The following is a 22,018-nucleotide window of genomic DNA, read 5'->3' on the forward strand; positions in this document are numbered from 1 at the left end:
TAAGTGCATCTAAGTATTTCAGCAAAATCAACAATCACTCTTTGCAAAACTTTGTCAATGGCTCCCATATCTTCAGAAACTTTTTGTAATGTCCTTGTTGTATAGCCATAATCCGTTCCATTTTAAAAATGTGACAGAGAGACTCCCACCAAAAGGTATAGTTCAATCTATCCCAGTTTTTCCAATTCCTTAAAATAAGCTGTATGGCAACCCCTGTCATAATAAAGAGAAGTTTTTTATTGTGCAGTTTGGCAAGCTCTGAAAATTGCTCTGGCATTTATTATACCAATTTGTTTTATGGCTTATCAGACACTATTGTAGTAAAAACATATTTCAGTAACATTGTGCTTGAAAATATTCCAAAAATTATAAAAGTTGCAAAATAGCTGTTTTGGGACAAGCATCTGAAAATAGGTTATAGGCAATTAAAAATATGTAAAACAAATAACATAAAACTCACTTTTATACTGCAATTACCGCTAAGTTCTATGCGGTTCACAAAAGGTTACGAGTACAAAAGATGAGAAGAGAGGCAAAGCCTGCCTAATTTCCAAAGTATTCAGCAAAAAGATACGTTTTAAAAACACGTCAAAATTGTTGATAAGATTCAGTCGACATAATTAAGAAATTCAAATCCGTATCCCATAATGCCGCTTGAAAGGACAGCAAATGACGCTGAAATCTTTCAAATTTACAACCCTTAGCAGATGGAAAAGAGAATAGTGCGTGTGATTTCCTAAATATCGGCTTCATTAACAAAGTAAGCTGAAAGGAATTTAGCAGTACAAAATGGTTAAAATACAGTTTGCCCTCGAAGTAAAAAAAACATTCATTAAGTATATAAAATGATTGTGTTGGTGCAATAGATTTGAGAAAGAAAGCTTGCATGTGCTAATTCAGCAACAAATCCCTTCACGGCTTCCATATATAGCTGTTGACCAGATCATTTGGCTCAGATGGGCAGCCATAGTATCACCATGAAGCGTCCCTGTAATAAACAAGCATGCTGTGTTTTAGCTAGTCTTTAAGGGTTCCTTTTAGGGCCTTAACGCGCAGAATAGCATTCGCTAAAATGCCGTGCGTACTAGCCGCTACCGCCACCTCTTGAGCAGGTGGTAGTTTTTCGGGTAGCGCACGCTAATCCGGTGCGTGTTCTAAAAACCCTAGCTCACCTTTGTAAAAGGAGCCCTAAATGTTTTAGACAGAAACATGATTTCCTCCCCCTTCCAGTTCAGGCTGTGCATAAAGGTATTCAATAAGGATGATATCTGCACAGTCATTTCTGATATTATTCTATCGTACTGGGAGATCAAGCTGGCACCTCTCTCTCCACCCCCTCATCCTCCCACACTATGCAGAACATATTTATAACTTGCTGCTTCACTTAAATATCTGTTTAAAAATAAAGGCAGCGTGGTTACCATATTAAGCAGAGCAAAATGGTATACAGAAAAGCAAATTCTGTGAAATGCTGTACAGCTTTCCAAATACAGCTGACCGTAGAGCAGGATGATACTAACAAAAAATAGTTACCTATTTTACAAATTACCTCCAGTGGACTTGAGTTGCTTACAAAAGACCAGCATCCTGTTTCCTGGACAATTCAGGTCATAAGTACCTGCCAGGATCGTTATTCAGAGTTTGTAGAGTTTTTAGGTTCAGTTGGTGGAGGTAAATAGTTTAAGTAATATTAGCGTGTATTTCCTATTCCCCAGCTGGGCCAGTCTAACGTCAAATTACAACGCAAAACAAAACAAAAGAACGATCCAACAAATCTGCAGTGAAGAATCAGGGGTCCTGGATGTTATGGTACATAAATGTAGTGAAGAATCAAAAATGAGGAAAACAAGGAAAAAACTGCAGATGCGATGTACAATGTACAAAATCTTTATTGGAGAAAATACAATATAGCCATCCAAAGAAAAGGTTCTCATATATATATGACGACACAGGACCCGATTTGGTCCGTGTTTCAGAAAACACTCCTTCCTCAGGGGTCCTGGATGTTATGGTACATAAATGTAGAGAACCTTATTGGAAAACAGATAATATGGGTAATCCGTGAACGACAGACAACGCAGTGCACCTGCTCAGCTGCAACTCGGTTGACTTGCAAAACAAAAGAACGATCCAACAAATCTGCAGTGAAGAATCAAATGACGAAAACTTGCAAGTCAACCGAGTTGCAGCTTGGCAGGAGCAATGCATTGTCTGTCGTTCACGTCATCTCAATATGAATATGGCTAAAACTGAACTCCTTATCTTTCAGCCTAAACCCGCCTCCCCCCTCTCGCTGTTCTCTATTTCTGTGGATAATGCTATCCTCCTCCCTGTCTTGTCGGCTTGCAGCCTTGGAGTGATCTCTCTCTCCTTCTCTGCTCAGATCTAACAGATGGCCAAATCCTGTCGCTTCCTCCTCTATAATATTACCCAAATTTGTCCTCTTGTCTCTGAACACATGACCAAAGTCCTTGTCCACACTCTTGTCACCTCACGCTTTGACTACTGCAACGTACTTCTCTCAGGCCTCCCGCGTGCCCGTCTCTTGCCTCTTCAGTCCATTCAAAATGCTGCTGCGCGACTCATATTCCATGAGAGCAGCTATTCTCACATTACCCCTCTCCTCAAGTCACTTCATTGGCTCTCCGTCCATCTCTGAATACAGTTTAAACTTCTCTTGCTGACTTACAAGTGCGTTTGCTCTGAAGCCCCCTGATATCTCTCCTCGCTTATCTCCCTCTATGCTCCTTCCGTGATCTCCGCTTGTCGGGCAAGCCCCTCTTATCTGTACCCTTCTCTTCCACTGCCAACTCCAGACTCCGTCCCTCCTTTCTTGCGGCGCCCTATGCCTGTAACAGGCTTCCTGAATCAATACGTTGTGCTCCATCCCTGACAGTGTTCAAATCCAAGCTACAGGCCCACTTTTTTTGAAACTGCTTTCAACTCTTAATTCCCACTCACTGCTGTCAGTTACCTATACCCACTATAATCTCTCCAACCCTGAAATGTCCTGTCTAAATTAGATTGTAAGCTCTTCTGAGCAGGGACTGTCTATTGTGTGTTAGAAAGTACAGCGCTGGTAACCCTATGTATTGTGATTACATAGTACCTCACATTCCAGCATCCTTGCAGATAAGTAGCACCAGCAGCATACCAAGAGCTACATATTGCTTCTGCATGAGTAGAAAATCCAGACTCCATTAATCATGATGCCTAAGAATGGATTTAAAATATCCTCGATGTTAGGAAAGTATGTGTAGGAGGGCAGAATTAAAGCTAAGTAAGTTAATGTAGTTTCTACTACAATGAAAACGGGTTAGCTTATTTTGTTAGCACAGGAACCGCTGGGAACCAAGGCGACAGAGGAACAGGAAGCAGCCTGATGCTGAGCAGCTCTTCTTTGTGCTGTGCTGACGCCGGTGAGTATGCAGGGAGGGAGGGAGGTGCCTAGAAAGCAGACTGCACAGAATTTTGTCCAGGAAAGTCAGAATTTTGCGCAGTTTGCAGAGGTGGGATATGTACAAATTCCGTGTTGCGCAATAGCGAGAATTCCCTCAGGAGTAGGTTAGCCCAAATTGGGGAAACTGTTCCTTTGATACAAAGCCTTGTTGGCTGCCATAAGAGGCAATTCCTGGCTTTGCTCCATGGTTAAGGTGACCATACGTCCCGTTATTGGACCGGCCATCCCGTTGTCCCGACCCACCGCTTCGGGACGCCGAAATGTCCCTTTTCAGACAGCATCCCGAAGCTGTGCGCGGGGAGAACGGGACAGGCGATCGCTTGCCCTCCCTCCAGTGCCGATTTATAACCCCGTCCGCCTGCCGCTGCACCTTCTTCTTGCCACCCAGAAGCCTTCTTCCCGACATCAATTCTGACGTCGGAGAGGAAGTTCCGGGCCAGCCAGGCAGCGGGAGGGGGACAAAGGCTGGAAGGCAGTGAGGGGGACATAGAAAGGAGGCACTGAGGACACTAAGGATATAGGAAGGAGGCACTGGGGGCACTAAGGACACAGGAAGGAGGCACTGGGGGCACTAAGGACATGGGAAGGAGCACTAAGGACATAGGAAGGAGGCACTGGGAGCACTAAGGACATAGGAAGAAAGGAGGGAGGGAATAGAAAGGGACAATTGTTGGGCCTGAGTGCAGAAAGAAAGATATGAAAGAAAGGATGCACGGTCAGAAGGAAACACAACCAGATTAAATCACCAGACAGCCAAGGTAGGAAAAATGATTTTATTTTAAATTTAGTGATCAAAATGTGTCAGTTTTGAGAATTTATATCTGCTGTCTATATTTTGCACTATATTTGTCTATTTTTCTATAGTTACTGAGGTGTCATTGCATATTTTATGTTTAAACCATTTTTATTACAATTTCAATAATACAAACTCAACACACCACAAAAACAGCATACAGTAACAACCACAAAAATCCCCCCTCCCGTCCCTCCCATCCACCCATCCTGGGAACAGCCACCCTACCAAGTCCAAAATTGGAGCGATGTGTATCAGTTCAACAGTCTACTTCTGGCACTCGGGTTCAATGTAGCAGAGAATGGTAACCAACACTGGAGAAACAAAGAGCTCCGTTTAGAGCCTAAAGTGGGAAGCGCTTGACATTCAAACCCAGCTAACTGTATCATCAGAGTCCGCTAGTGCATCAGGGTCGGGGTCTGGGGCGACAACCAACATTGTAGTATGGCCTTAATGTCCATAAGTATTGATATTTTCACAAAAGTTGTGCTACCCCTTCGCACTGGGAACAAGGACAGTTTCAAAGTAAAGAGAAAGGTATCAATGGGCCTCCAGGAACAGTTCCACATCAACGTGATCTGATTGCCCAATCTTCGTCAATAGGCCTTTATGTCTGGACAGGACCAAAACATGTGTCCCAAAGTAGCTTGGGGCGCCCCACATCGAGGACAACAGTTCGTAGAGCATAGGCGTGCCTGATACGCTCGAATCGGTGCAAAGAAGGCCCGCAACACAAACTTGTAGCAACGCTCTGATTCTGCTGCAGATTGCAGTGCTTGAGGGCCCAGTTTCAGACTTCGTTTTATAACCTCCGCTGGTATAGGGACCTGCAAATCCGTGGTCCAGTGAGCTGCCACCGCTGCATAGTCCAGTTCTCCTGACAATTCCTGCAAAAACCGATGATGAAAACGGAGCAGGATAGGTACCTGGGCAGTCAAACATAGAGATTCCGATAGTTTCTCCTGTGTCTCTTCCAGCAAAACAGTGCGAGGCAGAGAAAAAAACGTAGTGATGTAATTGTCTATAAATATACCAGTCCCGGAGTCCTAAATGAAAGGACTCCCACAGGTGTTGAAACTCCATTGCATATTTTAAAGTCATCTGCCTTGACATCTGTGAAAACCCCCCCAAATATAAATGATAATTAACATTTTCTCTGCGTATAGTGCGCTTTATGGTTTTTTAAATTTTATGGTTACTATTATGAATTAATAAGATATTATGCGTACATGAAAAATGAATGGAAGAAATTGGGGGCGGGGCTAAGGTGGGATTAGGATGGGATTGGGGGCGGGGATGACAATTAATAGATGTCTCGTTTTGATGAATAAAATAAATGGTCACGTTATCCATGGTGGACAACCATTCCCAGCAAAGACAATAGATCTCCAGCCCCCTAAATACAGGGGTCTTTGCAATGCCCTCCATAACCACAAGATGGGAACACCCTACAGTTGGCTTTTATTACACAGTCAAATAGATTACTATCAGGTTCCATATTGTTCCTGCACAAAAATATATGAAAAGGCAAATTTATTTCCTTGCTACAGCTCTAAAGTGTGTCAAATGGAAATGGCAGCAGAGCAAAAATACAGTTGCCAGATTCTTGTTTTGCGTGCATTTGGGGGCAGAGGGGCGGTGTGAATGTTGTGCAAATTTTCTTTTTAATTAGAATGTACAGGTAAACAAGGCTAAGATTCGGATGCATAAAACTAAAGTGTGTCTAACCAGTTGCATATGTGATTTATTTAGCTGGTAACAAAATCCATGAAATGCAAAAAAAAAAAATAAATACTTTGGGGAATAGAAACAAAAGCTCCCAGGGATCCCACAGGCTGAGGCTGTTTTGATTATTCCTGTGATTACCCCAGTTTTGTTCACCAGTAATTTCATTTAGAAAAGTAGTCATTTGATGAGTAGGCAAATATAAATTGCCTGCCAGCCTGCTGTTACACTGGCATGCCACCATCTGCATAAATGAATACTCTTTCAAAGAGCAACAGGCCCAGCTAAATATACTTTCCAAGCATTCTTCTACATGGTTTTATCGACTGCCAGGGATTTCCAACTGTTCAGCACCTGAAGACTCTATATTACTACTATTCAATCCTTTTACCCAGTAGATTGCAGTACTCCGTTGATTACGGAGAGTGAAAAACAAAATACATGTTCAGCTCCATTTTATTGCGGCTTTAAATCATGTAATTAACTTATCATGCCTCATTTTAGTTTCCAGTCCCAGTGTGCTTGATCTGTCACCAGCTGTCTACATTGTTTTCCTCCATAAACTGTCAAACTTATCCATTTCCACTCGTCTTAATTTACAACCAAAGCAGTGCAGTATTTGCAGTCTTTCATTCTTCCCAGATCAATGCATCAGAAATTTGGGACTGACCTGCAATATTGCTCGTAGAACTGGGTACGTTGGCAGCTATGCAGCTGTTAAGATTCTTAAGCCTTTAATTGGTAGATGGTGAAACGGCTGCTTTACGTATCTTGATGTTGAACGAGAACAATAGTGCCAAGTGCCAGGCATTTGGAGATGCCATAGAAAACACATGTTGCTTCTGAACAACATTGCCATATAAAGGGTTAAAAGGTGTTTCAAAGTTAGAGTATTACAACTCCTGCACTACAGATCAGGTCACCCCTTGATCCAGTGCTGTTTTTGCAATATTGAATTTAAACACTGGCAACGCCAATTTGCCTCAAAAAGGCAGGAATGTGAGTTTCACAAATGCACTGGGAGTGAACCAGCACAGCTGGTCAGGGTTGAGCCAGTCGGCGGCAACACTAACAAAGATCTAGCACTGGATACCAGTAACAGCGGGATCTGGATAGGCCCTACTGTCCACCTATATACTAACACCCCACCTCCTTTACCCTCATGACCTTTCCCAACCCCTCTATTACCACAAACGCACTACAGTCTTTTGATGGTAAAAATTAGCCGCAGCTCAGTTTATTAATCCATAACACATTAACATATCATAACTGCAATTAACATCATAACTCAAAGAGCTCCTCCCGAGCTACCAAAATACATAGTTCAGTGCCCTTGACCCCGCCACCTCAGCAAGGGTCAGAGGGGTGGCATGTCCCTCATGCCCCTTTTATCTGGGTCACCTGACCTACCAGGCATGGCTCCCCGTCTGCCCACCGCTCATCACCTGAGCCCATGACCCAGTAACTCGGGAGATCTGCACCCCTGAGCCACTATCAGCTGCCAAAACAACGGGCAGGCACATGGGAAAACGCCACCCTTGAGGACTCCAGAAGGAGCCGGGTCCTCCAGGGTCCCGGTTTTAAAACCACGCCCCCGCACACTTCCTTGCCTCCCACCAATCAATTTAAAAGCTGCCTACACTGACGGGCCCATCACCCAATCCTTGCTTACTTACTCCCCCCCCCCAATCTAACTAACCTAACAACCCCAGCCGATGGGCGACACGAGGGCCTACCAGCCCCATGTTACATTCCGCCCATCGACACGGTGGTCTCGGGCTCCCATTTTCTGTGCAAACACGTAGATATTGGTTTGTAATTCTCTCACGTCATTTATTCAGCTGGTGGTGGCCAGCATTTCTTTAAGTATTGAGGGGGAAATTCTATAAGTGGCATATATGTTGTAGGTGTCTATGTTAATACAAATCAATTTCAAAATGATTACTTTTTGGAATTGATTTTTGTAGCATTTATACACTGCTTATAGCCTAACCGGTTTACATTCAGGTACTCAAGTATTTCTCCTGGTGGGTTTACAATCTGAGTAATGTACCTGGGGCATGGAGTGTTAAGTGACTTGCCCAGGGTCACAAGCAGCAGTGCTGGGCTTGAACCTGCCACCTCAGGGTGCTGAGGCTGCAGCCGTAACCACTAGGCCACTCCTCCATTCAAAAGTAGAGTTAATGGCAGACAGCAAAGGTAGGAAAATTGATTTTATTTTCAATTTAGTGATCAAAATGTGTCAGTTTTGAGAATTTATATCTGATGTCTATATTTTGCACTATGTTTGTCTATTTTTCTATAGTTACTGAGGTGCCATTGCATATTTTAAAGTCATCTGCCTTGACATCTTTGAACCCCCCCCCCCAGATATAAATGATAATTAACATTTTATCTGTGTACAGTATACTTTGTGGGGGGGGGGTTATGGTTACCATTATGAATTAATAAGATTTTATGTGTATATGAAAAATGAATGGAAGAAATCGGGTGCGGAATTAAGGCGGGATTGGGGGGCAGGACTGACAATTAATAGATGTCTCGTTTTGATGGAAAAAAGAAATGGTCACATTATCTTAGCCTCATACAGACTGACATCCAGTACCCTTTTATTCCAGCAAAATTCTTGCATGTAAAAATGCCCTCAGTCCATAGATCGGCACTTATCTGTGCCCATAATCCTGCTATGGCACACACCAGAAAATATGCAACCTTCAAAGGCCTAACTTGTTCTCTAAACTGCGGCTTCTGGCCCTCCTGCAGCTTTACAGCCAATGCTGCCATCCTCCTCCTTCTTCTGTAGAACCCGTGCAGGCCTAATCTGTGCTCAACTGGAAGCGTGGGCTGATGATTTTTTTTTTGTAAGAAAGTTCTTCACTCAGAGAGTGGTAGAAAACTGGAACGCTCTTCCGGAGTCTGCCATAGGGGAAAACACCCTCCATGGATTCAAGACAAAGTTAGACAAGTTCCTGCTGAACCAGAACATATGCAGATAAGGCTAGTCTCAGTTAGGGCGCTGGTCTTTGACCCAGGGCCGCTGCGTGAGCGGACTGCTAGGCACAATGGACCACTGGTCCGACTCAACAGCGGCAATTCTTATTTTCTTATGTTCTTATTTAAACCATAAGCAGCGGAATGATTTTTTGTTTGGGGGATGCCCAAAAGCTCTGCCCTAGCCCCAGCAGAATCCTGTGGCACGACCTTGCTCTCAAGCTCCCTACTCCCCCCCCACCCACCTATCTTCCCCCGTCGCTGTAATGTTAAATCTTCGAGCAGCCACCGTGCAGCGTCAATGAGCAGCTCTGCACTGGAGGTGGGACGCTGCAGAATGAAGGATTCCGGGGCAGGCCTGCTCATTGATGCTGTGCGGTGCCTGCCCGAAGATTTAAAGCTGCAGCAGCTGGGAGGAGATCGGTGGGGGAGTACAGCCATAAATGACCGCCAATTTTTGGGGAGGCCCTGGCCCCTGTGGCCTCCCCCATTCTGCTGCCTGAATTTTAAACCCACCAAGGTCACCACCTCAAATGTTGGTTTTCTGACTCTATTTGTGGTCTCAATCCCATTTTTTTGTAGCCATTTTTTTATTAACTTCATACTATGCAATAAGACATATTTGCTCAGTAAAACCTCGTTTTACCTCATAAAATCTGAGAACACTTGCGTTTGCCCTTATCTCAAAACACCTGGTCTATTGTAATTCCCTTTGCTTTGTTTTATCCCAACACCTTATCCATAAGGAACAATCACTGCATAGTTGTCTACAGAGTGGATTTGAATTGGTGTTGTTTTATAAGTCTCCTTTTGGCATGATACCTCAGTACTTTCAGTGGGTACTTGAGCTTTATCATCCACCTGCCCCTCCCCCCCCCTCAATTTTGTGCTCTGAGGGAAAAAAGTTGTTTTGCTTGCCAGACACTTTGCAAATACGTCATGCGATAAGAAGAAATGCTGCTTTTCCAATTAGGGTCCCAGTGTTGTGGAAAAATCTGCTTGATTGGTTAAGAAATAATACAGAGTTACCTACTTTTGAGAAACAGAAACTTTTATATTCGGGCAGTTTTAACTTGATGATTTATTATGTTCTAATTTGATGAGAGTCTGAAGTTGAGTTTGTATTACTTAGGCCCTCTTTTACTAAGGTGTGCTAACTGATTAGCGCGTGCTAATTGATTTAGCAGGCGCTAAACGCTAGCACTTGCATATTAGTCTATGGACGCGTTAACGTCTAGCGCGTGCTAATTGTTTAGCGCACCTTAGTGTGTTTTTTTAAATGTATGTTTTATTGTAAACCTGCCCAGGAATAGATGGGTTAGAAATGTCTTAAATACAGAAATAACACAAATACTGCAGCCAGACTTTTCACTTTATGCAGATATAAACATATCTTCCTTGTTCTTAAAAAACTTAATTGGCTTCATATCTAATTTAGGATTGGCTTCAAAATAGCGGGTTTAATTCAAATACCCTCTCATTCTATATAGGGCATGTGCAGATAGGCTCTCGGATGGGCAGTCAGTTATCGAACAGCACTAGGTACACACACCAAGTTGGCACACAATTGATGATAAGTACAAATAATTAGGTTGAATAAGTATTCATTGGCTTTAATTTGCAATTATGCATGTAACTGACTTAGGAGCCTATTCTGCAATCTTAGGTCCTGATTCTATACATGGCATCTAAAAGATAAGCACCAAGGAACACAGCACATAACGCTTGGCCATCTTAAGTTAGGCGCCGTTTAAAGAATCAGACCTAGCGGCACCTAAATTGGATTTAGGCAATGGTAGGCATCAAAATCTTAGGCATCTCCTCTTTATGCCAGGGTTTTCTTGGCCTACATACCGGTGCTTAAGTCCAGTTTAGGCGCCTAGAAACAAAACATGCCCAAGATATACCCCTAACCGTGCTCATTTTCTGATAGGCACATTGGGCTATACACCCACCCAAAAGTGGTAGGCGCCTACCATCCAATTCATTATAGTTTTTGTCAATTATGAGCTCATTATTGTTCATTAATGGTGCCATTAAGTTAATAAAAAAATTGTTAGGCTCCTAGATTGGATAGGCATGCCCAATGGTGTAACAAGGGTGAGAGGCCCCTGGTGGTTCCCCTCCCCCACCCTCTTCTCTGCCCCTCCCCATCCACCCCTTCCCCATCCCCTCCTGCTGTGCATGCACGCTATTCCCTTCCCCCATACCTCTTTACCATTCCCGATGTGAGCAGCAACCCCCAACCTGCTGCTCGTACCAGCGTCAGCTTTTCCTCTGATGTCACTTACTAGGCATGGGGTCCAGGAAGTGATGTCAGAGGAAGAGCCAATGCTGATTCGAGCAGCAGGTTGGGGTTGCTGCTCACGCCCAGAGCCTTAAAGAAGTATGGGGAAGGGAAGGGGTGTGTGGTAGTGGAGGATGGGGCAGGGAAGGAGCAGGGGATGGAGAGGAGGACGGGTGCTGGCACCCCCCACCAAGACAGCGCCTGGGGCAGACTGCCCTCTGTCCCCCTTACTACGCCACTGAGTGCGCCAATCTAGGCTCCTAACTTCAAGCATCATTTATAGAATCTGGGCCTTAGTGCCTAACTTCTATAGTGTGCAACTGAGAGGGGGTTGTTGACATCTGAGAAATATATAGATTACTGTAATTTCTGCATGTAATTTAGGCAATTGCATGTACACCAGCTATAGAATCTGGTCTAAGTGTACACGCCTAGATGCAAGCTAGTATTCTATAATGGAATCTTGAGTGTCCAGAAGCTGTTCTAAAATACTAGTTCAGCACTCATTATTCTTGAGCCTAAATTTTAGCGCCCTTTCTAAATTACCTCCATAGTAATATGGAACAACATTTTATAAAGAGCATCCAACTCGGAATATGGACGTCCAAGTCTGCACGTTACATGCAGATGTACAAGGATGTCTCATGCATTTTAAAACAGGATATGCTAGCATGGGAAATGGACATCCTTGTGCTGGTGACATCCATTTTACAAACTGAAAGGTCCAAATTTTGAACTGGGCAAAACGAGGGGCATGGAGGTGTTTGTGGCAGCGTAGGAATGTACATATTATAAGACAATATTGCAAAAGGTGAAGTGGGGAAATATAAATAAAGTAGTGCAAAAAAACTCCACTTAAATAAAGCTGAGAGTCTGCTCAAATGGAAGAAAAAGCCTCAGGTTTTATTGGCAGAGCCCCAACCCCCTCCCCCCCCATCCGTGTCAAAAAAACTTCCATAGAGTGACAACTCGCTATTGAGGTTTAAAATAATTGAGGACTGAGATATTTTGCAACTGAAACCACTGTGGGTGTTTAAAGCAGTCTGTTATATTGACAATGTTTCACGGCACTAGGCCGTTTCTTCAGGGCTATTGTGACCTTGTTTGGTTTTTCACAGAGTGACAGCATTGTGCTCACGATCTCACCAGTGTCAGCCACAGAGATATCCATGCAGAGCATGGATCTAATGGTTAGATCAGTGGGATGAGAACCAGAGAAACCAAATTCAAAGCTTGCCTTCACTCTGTGATTTTTTTTTTTCTTTTAAATTGTGAGTCTTCCAGGGAAAGAAATACCTGTACATGAATGCAGTGTGTAAGTATCTAAATGTTTATTTTCAGTCATCCAAAACATGAAGAGAACTTTTTTTAAATTTTATTTTATTAATCTTTATTGATTTTCAAATTTTGACAGTGCCATACAATTAATTTAGATATAAACACTACAAAAAAGGCACTTTAAATACACAATTAATACATAAAACAATCTAAACTAAACTAAACCTTAAGTTTATATACCACATCCTCTCCACGGAAGTAGAGCTCGGCAATCATTCCCCGCTCCCCATAACTTGTTATATTAACTAATCTTTATTCATTTTTAAAGCTCCCAGTAAGTGTAACATATAATACAATCATTTATACTTAAGTCACACTTAATATAACATCAAATTTTAAACTATATTGAATAATCCCTCTCCCTTGTAGAAGAGAACTTCTAAAATATGATAAATCAAAATCTAATAGTTGCTGCCATTGTCATATTAATATAGGGATGTTGGACCATCTGTTGTATTTTTGCCTAATGATACTTAATTTCTGGAGGTCAATATGGGGACAAATCAATCTTATACTAGGGTCATCTATTCCTTTATCGTATGAAACAATAATTTGTGGTACGGTGTTACAGGTAAAGCCTGTGTTAGATAAATACAAAAGCCGTCTTTTATTGATCTTGACAGCAATAGCCATCCAAATGATCACAAAAAACTGGAAATGTCATGACAGACTTAATTACACATTCTGGTGGACAAATGTATGTAATACATATAAAAATGAAAGAATGAAGGCGGAATGTTTGGGTTTTAGTAATGCATTTAATAAAATATGGAGCCCGTTGACAACATTTGTTAATACACAGTGATTACAATATATCTTTTCTTGATTAGATTGCCTTACACATCCAGGGTGGGGGGATGAGAGGGAAGGGTATTTTATGGAGTTAAATATTTGAGTATAATGTGGTAGAAATAATATGATTTAATGTATTCATAATTGAAAGATGGGTGGGGAAAATGGTTGTTTTCTTTTCTATTGATGTATTATAGTGCTTTTTATGTCATCTTTTAATGTTATATTATTAATAATGCACTGTTAAAGTCTGGAAAATTAATAAAGAATTACAAAAAAAAAAAAAAAGAACTTCTAAAATAAGAGCCATAGTAACATGTGTAATACTCCCCTATGGAGTGTTCCTGGGTCTGGGTCTGGGTCTGATCTGACTGCAGTATCCCTCAGGAAGCCTCTGTTGGGCCCTGGAATAGCTGGTGACTTGTGCCTCCACCTGGGGAAAAAAGGTGTTAGGTGGGATTTCTCTCTCCCGAGAAATTCAAAAAGACTGTTTTGAACAAGGCTGGCTGAAATGACAGTTTATTGAATTAGTTACAATTTATACTATATGAAAGCATGAAGACATTTGCTAATGAGAATTATTTGTGGTAATCAACTTCTAAGTGAATGGTGTTTGATAAACAAACTACTAAAAAACTTTTAAACAGTGCTCTTGAACCTGTTAATCTCCTTGCCATTTTGGCATCTTTAAACACAGCTCCCTGGTCCTTTATTAAGTCTTTTTATTGGAGTGGCAGTATTACCTGTGTCCCCTTGTTCCTTTACTAAGTTATTTCTCCTTGTCCAGCCCTATCAAATTTCCCCGCAGATCTCACCTTCCTTTCAGAGCATTCTGCGCTGGTGGCTGCTGGACATCCAGTGAGAGCTGAGTCAGTCTAGCTTGACTCGTCCCTGCTATTGGGTTCTGAGTGCCAATTTCACTTCCAGGAGCCTTGGCCAGGACTTTGAGTGCTGATTGTGCTCCCAAGAGCCTCAGCCTCCTCCAGGCTCTGAGTGCCGTTTGCACTCCCAGGAGTCTTTCTGCCACTGGGCCTCGGGTACTCACTGTCCCAAAATACCTTGACCTCAGTTGGCTCATAAGGGCCTCTCTGCCTCGGGGCCCTGATTGTGTCCCTAGAGCTCTTCAGCCTCCCCTGAGCTTTCTTCCATGCTCTGCTTCTTGGTCTCAGGCACCAATTGTGCCCTCTATAGTATGGAGCTCGTTTGGTGTACTGAGGGTGAGAGGCGCCTGGGGTGGTGGGTCCCCTCCCCGACCCTCATCTCTGCCTCCCACTCCTTCCCCGCTCCTGCCTGCCGTGCGCCCTCAGCTCTTTCCCTGATCCCATTTGCCACATACCCCTTCCCCCATACCTCTAGTTGACGTTATTGCTCGCGGCGGTCAACAACATGCTCCTGCCGACCCCGTCAGCTCTCCCTCTGACATCACTTCTTATGTGACGGGGTCGTGAAGAGCGCATTGTTGACTGCCGCGAGCAACAACGTCAACTGGAGGTATGGGGAAAGAGCGCCGCGCATGGAGGGGAGGAATGGGAAGAGGCAGGGGCAGAGAGGAGGAGGGGTGCCGGCGCCCCCACCAGCATGGCATCCGGGACGGACAACCCTCCCTTACTATGCCACTGCACACACTGCGTTAGGGCATTAACACGTGGAATAGCATGCGTTGAATTGCCGCGCGCGCTAGACCTTAACGCCAGCATTGAGCTGCCGTTAGTTCTAGCCACGTAGTGTGCGGTAATATCCTGCGTGTGCTAAAAACGCTAGCGCACCTTAGTAAAAGGAGCCCACAGTTTCCTCCCACTATTCATAATCTTGCATCCGCTCTCTCAGCCTCTTCATATCACAATCTCCTATTGTTACAGGCTGCCCTTTTTTTTAAAAAAAAATTTTCTCCAAATATAGCTCTAAGAACATAAGAACATAAGCAGTGCCTCCGCCGGGTCAGACCATAGGTCCATCCTGCCCAGCAGTCCGCTCCCGCGGCGGCCCAAACAGGTCACGACCTGTCTGAATCACCAGAAGGGGCCCCTTGCCACCTTGGTTTCCCATTGAGTCCTATCTTCCCATCGAAGTCCTAACCCTCCGGTCTTGCACATGCACGACCTGGTTGGCTTTCTAAACTTGCGTTACATCCCAGCACCTCTCTCAGTATCCCATGATCCCTTTATCCCTCAGGAATCCGTCCAATCCCTGTTTGAATCCCTGTACCGTACTCTGCCTGATCACTTCCTTCGGTAGCGCATTCCAAGTGTCCACGACCCTTTGGGTGAAGAAAAACTTCCTTGCATTTGTTTTGAACCTATCTCCCTTCAGTTTCTCCGAATGCCCCCTCTGATACATATATTTATTTATTAAAAAATTTATATACCGCATAAAAACTATGCAGTTTACAAAATTTCATGCATACATATTTAAGAAATGCTGAACATCAACATGTTGAGCAGTCGCGCATTGTGATCAGGCAGCGCATGCGGGAGGCCATGATGACCTAGTATAACAATGCGTAAACTCAGAGGCTCTGACATGTTTAAGATTTTAGAAATAGTTTCCCATACTTTATTCCAATAGCCTACTAAGTGTGCACAATCATAGATCATATGCGTTAAGGTGCCCTCCTTCAAATTACATGAGAGAAAGACCAGTTGAGATTGTTGCAATCTTGACTGGGGTCCAGTGAGTTCTTTCTATGCAACAGAAAGAACATAGATTGAAGAATGCTGGCAGATCGAGAGGATTTAAACAAATTTTTCCAGACAGCCTGCCAAGTTTCATCCTCTAATGCTAGGCCCAAGTCTCCATTCCATGCATTCATCACCTTCGACAGGGGATAAGTCGAAGACTTTTGGATTTTTCATGTACTTTTGGCTGCATGTTGTGCTGCTACTTTCCTCCTTCTAGATAGGCATGGTTCTGCCTGCTGTATTACATTATATAGATAATATTTTGTGAATCTTTGCATTGGTACGGCATGCATGTTTCTTGCCTTGTTAAGAACATAAGCAATGCCTCCGCTGGGTCAGACCCGAGGTCCTTCGTGCCCAGCAGTCCGCGCACGCGGCGGCCCAGCAGGTCCAGGACCTGTGCAGTAATCCTCTATCTATACCCCTCTATCCCCTTTTCCAGCAGGAAGTTGTCCAATCCTTTCTTAAACCCCAGTACCGTGCTCTGCCCTATTACGTCCGCTGGAAGCGCATTCCAGGTGTCCACCACACGTTGGGTAAAGAAGAACTTCCTGGCATTTGTTTTGAATCTGTCCCCTTTCAACTTTTCCGAATGCCCTCTTGTTCTTTCATTCTTTATCTTACTTCATATACTAAACTCAATAAAAAATTTTTGAACTAAAAAAAGAAATGCTAAACATGTTTCAACATGACAAACACAAAAAGACATTGCCTAACGGTATCGTTATTAAAAATCTTCTTTTAAATTCATCCTACAAGATGGAAACGCAAAATCCCATAAAACCATTTACAGGACAGGAAGGCATAAACAGAGAATAGTGTTAACACAGGAAGGCATTGAGAAATAATTAAGTTTTCAACAATTTCTTAAAGTTCAGTCTCCTCTCACAAAATCGCAGAATACCAGGCAGCGCATTCCAGAGCTTGGCGCCAGCCAGAGACAACATTGTTGCCCCGATCTTAACATGCGAGACTCACATCTTACCCTCCAAACTCAGTTTCATACTATTTTCAGATCTCAAACATTTTCTGGGTTGATAGATTTTAAAAAAACAACAAAAAATCAACCTCTTTAGTACCATTGGAGAAACGTGATATAAAATTTGCTGTATGATTGAAAGAATCTTAAACTGTACTCTCTGTTGCATAGGTAACCGATGCAATTGTTTCAACACTGGGGTTATATGAGACATTCTTGAAACCCCAGTAATCAATCTTGCAGCAGAACCTATCTGTTACAGTGCACAGAAGAACTGATGTGCATGCACAGAGACAACTGCTGCTAATTGGAAAAGGGTGGAATGTTTGCTTTGCAAGAAAAAAAGCATTGGACTGTGAAAGAAACAGGGTTACCAAATGGGTCTCTAGAGAATGCTAATAAACAGGAACTCCTTATCTTTTCTGTTCCTTTGAAGTAAAAACCTTTCCTAGAAATCTGTCTTTTCTGTAAGAATCCTGACACAATTGCTACTTCTCCTGGGTCCTGAGACCCAGCTACCTAGGGCTAGATTCACTAACCCCCGATTCCGTGTCCGATCCGTGCCCGATTGTATTCAGGCTGACGAATTCACAAAAGGCCTGCATGCAAATGGGGACGATCGTTGACACCCCCCCCCACCGCACAGATCGCTAGAGAGTGATCCCGACGTATGCACAGACCATCTGTTTAAAACTTTTTTGCGAGCCCGTGGTTTTAACCCGCTTTAAGCCTGCGGGTTAAAACCATGGGCTTGTACTGCGGGGAAGGGCAGGAGAGTTGGGGTAGCAGGAGAGATTTGGGGCAGGCAGGAGAGAGAAGTAGATTTGGGGCATGCAGGAGATCGGGGCTGAGAGCAGAGAAGCAAGGCAGAGAGCAGGGTGGCAGAAGGCAGGGCATTTGGAAAAGACTGGAGCGACTGGTCCTCAGGAGTCACTTCTTTTTGGATTGGCCAGCCCGGTGTCAGGTCAAAAGCGCGCCGGGACAAAAGCGCACCCAGACAATTGAGCGCAGCGCGGAGGTGCACGCCACTCTAAATTACTGTTTTTAGGGCTCCGACGGGGGCGTGGGGGGGAACCCCCCACTTTACTTAATAGACATTGCGCCGTGTTGTGGGGGGTTTGGGGGTTGTAACCCCCCACATTTTACTGAAAACTTCACTTTTTCCCTGTTTTTAGGGAAAAAGTTAAGTTTACAGTAAAATGTGGAGGGTTACAACCCCCAAACCCCCCATAACGCCGGCGCCATGTCTATTAAGTAAAGTGGGGGGGTTCCCCCCCACGCCCCCCGTCAGAGCCCTAAAAACAGTAATTTAGAGCGGCGTGCGCCTCCGTGCTGCGCTCAATTGTCCGGGCGCACCTTTGTCTTTCGCGCCGTTGTCTATGAACTGGCCAGCCCACTCACTGTTCCCTGAAAAGTTTTGTGAATCGCATCCCTGCCTACTTTGCATGCCGTTTCCCTCATTTGCATGCACGGATCAGAGGAGAGGTTAGTGAATCGGGTCGGAGGACAATTGGGTTGCAAAGGTGGTCACAAACCGATCAGTACACAATTGGTTTGCTTTGTGAATCTAGCCCCTAATGATTCTCAGGGCCAGATTCTCAAAACTTAAAAGTTGCCTTTAATGTGGTCGCTAAACCAGTTCTAGCCGGTGGATTATCAAAACGGCTTATTGCGGTCTTTTGCGAGCTTTCTTTTGTACTGGCATAAGGGCTATTGGGGTGGTAGATAAGTGGGTCTAGGGGATTCTGGAGGTGGTTTGGGGGGCTCACCATGACCTATAAGTTCACAGCAATGCCCTGTAAGGTACCCCACTATTTAGATGCCATGTCTGGTGTTCAGTCCATTACTTTGCAGACCCCTCCCACATCCAACAAGGCTTGTTCTAGGCGTTTTTGACTTGGATGAAAAGTTGGATGAAAATGTGGTATAAAGATGGACAATTTAGCGACTTGGACGATTAGATTGGCAGGATGTATACTTAGACGATTTTCAAAACAAAAAAACATTTGGACATATTTTTCAAAAATGTGTCCTAAGCTGTTTTTTACTTTGGACGACTTGCAGCTTAGACGAAAACGGACTTAGACGTTCCTTTCGATTATGCCCCTCCACCTGTTACATGGAAGAACTGATGTGCATACACACAGACAAGTGTTGCTGAAGGAGGGGGATGGAAAGGAGAGGGAGTTGTCAGGCTACAAGGGTGTTTATGTATGAAAAGTCTCCTGTTTTAGTCTCATTAACTAGCTGGATATTACAACTTATCATTTTTATAGTACTACTAGACGTACGAACTGGACAAATAAGGGATTAGGGAATTACTTACTGTGGGAATGATTAAAACAGACATGGGTACCAAACAGATGAATAAGAGTTAGGAGTTAAAAGCAGTCTCAAAAAGGTGGACTTTTAGCTTAGATTTGAATATTGCCAGAGACAGAGCTTGATGTATTGACTCAAGAAGTCTATCCCAGTCATACAGTGCAGCAAGATAAAAGGAAAGGATCTGAAGTTGGCAGTGGAGGAGAAGGATAAGAGAAGAGAAACTTAACTGTTATGCCCCCAGAAGCCTTACCCTGGTTTGTGACAGAGCTCCAAGATATGCCTTATGTAACTCAGTAATTTCACAGAACTATATTGCTGTAGCTACTTCTTGCCAGGATATATGAGCTAGACATTGTGGGCAACGTAGTCTTACACATGCTGCAGTTACTCCTGCTTACCTGTACAAACTTCTCTGCCAGTGGTCTTTTTCCTGAGACCACCTCCCCCTTTCTCTCATCTAAACTTGAATCCTTTGTCTCATTTCTGGCTCACCTTTACTTCCTGAACAACCTAGTGCCAAACTCTGTTTCTATTGACCTCTGACTCTGCCCTTCCCTTGGCCTTGTGGAAACTCTATTTGGAGAGAGGGGTCTCTGGCCTTCCTCCATCTGCAAAATATGCAGCTCTTCCTATCTCCAATAAAAGACATATTTTCACCTCTTGAGCTATCCTAGCACATGCAGGGATGCTTCAGTAACCCAGCTTGGAAACCTTTCTATTCTACTGGACTATTTTCCTGCCTTCCAATTTCTCATCCTTATCTACTAGAACAACATTCTTAAACTAAGAAGTCTGAGCCCAGGGGAACAAACTTCTGAGGAAAAACTGCTAAAGATGAGTAAATCTTCATATTGTTCAATAAAATATACTTCAGAAAAGATATATGGATTTCCTGCATGTATGTCAGTGTGCCCGAGGTTTAGCTTTCTGGTACATTTAAAACATGTCTGGGACAGCTCACTAAACAAGACAGAAAATTAACCAATGAAAGGAATTCCCATAGAGGATTTAGGGAGAGATAAAAGTGGAGAGATACTGAGGAGTTACAGAGTGAATGCACTTATAAGTCAATAAGAGGAATTGGAATGGAGCCAATGAAGTGACCTGAAAGGGATAATGTGAGCTTAGTGACACTGCTGGAAAATCAGTCATGCAGCAGAATTTTGAATGGATTGAGGGGGAGATAGATGGTTTAATGGAAGACCTGTGAGAAGCACGTTGCAATAACCTAAGCATAAGGTGATTATGAGTGTGGATAAGTGTTTTTGTAGTGTGCTCAGAAATACTTTGATACATATTCCCCAACCATGACATAACACCTCACAAAAAATGTAAAAAAAAAAAAAAAGTGCAAAGTACTGCAAAACACTAATGCGTTTTGTGGCAAACCCTTTTACCCATGTTAAGTGCACATTAGTGCTTAACATAGTTAAATAAAAGGGCCCTTAAGTTACATCTGTTCCCCAACCTTGGAAGCTTCTAATACATATCAGTGAGCAATTCACTGACATGTGGACAGGCATTTTAAATATGGCATCTAAATCTGAGTTTAGACGTTTTTGGAAGTATGCCCAAAAATTGGGAAGAGAAAATGGCAATTTTTGAAACAGCAAAATGTCTATCTTTTTTTTTTCCTGACAATGACCATTTCTAGAAGTATTTGCTCTAAGTGTGTTTATCATTTTTGACCATTAAAAAAAATCTACGTCTAAATGAAAAACTCACAGAAGAAGCCATTGGAATGTAGGAGGGGGGTCAGCACTTGTAGTAGACTGGCCAAACAGACATCCAGTGGAGCAGTGGGGCACCTTAGGGGGGATTACAGTGAACTTCACATAGAAGGTCCCAGGTACACATCTCACCATAACACCCCTTATGGTGAGTCTTCTAAGATCCACCCAAAACCTACTGGACACAACTGTATACACACCAGTAGCCCTTATTTCTACAGGTGTCACGTAGGTGTCATTACAGTAGGTTTTGGGTGGGTTTTTGTAGGCTCATGCTTTTCACCACAAGTGTAGGTAGAGTGGGATGTGGGTCTGGGTCCTCTTCTTTAGTGTCCATTGCACTGACCACTAGGCTATTCCAGAGACCCGCTTGCTGCTTTAAAAGGACTGTTCATGCCACCTGGAGCTATCATACAGGTATGTACTGTTTCATTCACATCTTTGTATGGTGGGAAGGGGTCACTGACCACTAGGATAGTGTAGGGAGATCATGTTTACATCTCGGCAATGGTCATCTGGTCAGTTTTGATACCATTTTGGCACTTATTTGTCATTAAAAGAGGTCTTGCCCCAAACATCCTTTGCACGTCCCTTGCACGTATTCTTAAATGTTTGATTATGGCAGAAAAACATCCAGGTCATGATCTTGCCTTAGTCCCTCCCACGCCACGCTTCTAACATGCTCCCTTGAGATTTAGACACACTATTGATCAACAGCATAAATATCCATCTAAAATATGTTTTGAAAATAGCAAATTGGATGGATTTGTCAAGAGAAACATCTATCTGCCCCTTTATGCCACTCTTTTTTGGACGTTTTTCTTTTTTTGTAAGTGAACCTCTTAGAGATTTGAGCCAGTGAGAAATATTTTGTCGTGTAGTCGTGCACAGACGCCTGCCTTGGCTTAGGAGTGAGATTC

This window comes from Geotrypetes seraphini, chromosome 3, assembly GCF_902459505.1.
Source record: "Geotrypetes seraphini chromosome 3, aGeoSer1.1, whole genome shotgun sequence".
In the NCBI taxonomy this organism is placed as follows: domain Eukaryota; kingdom Metazoa; phylum Chordata; class Amphibia; order Gymnophiona; family Dermophiidae; genus Geotrypetes; species Geotrypetes seraphini.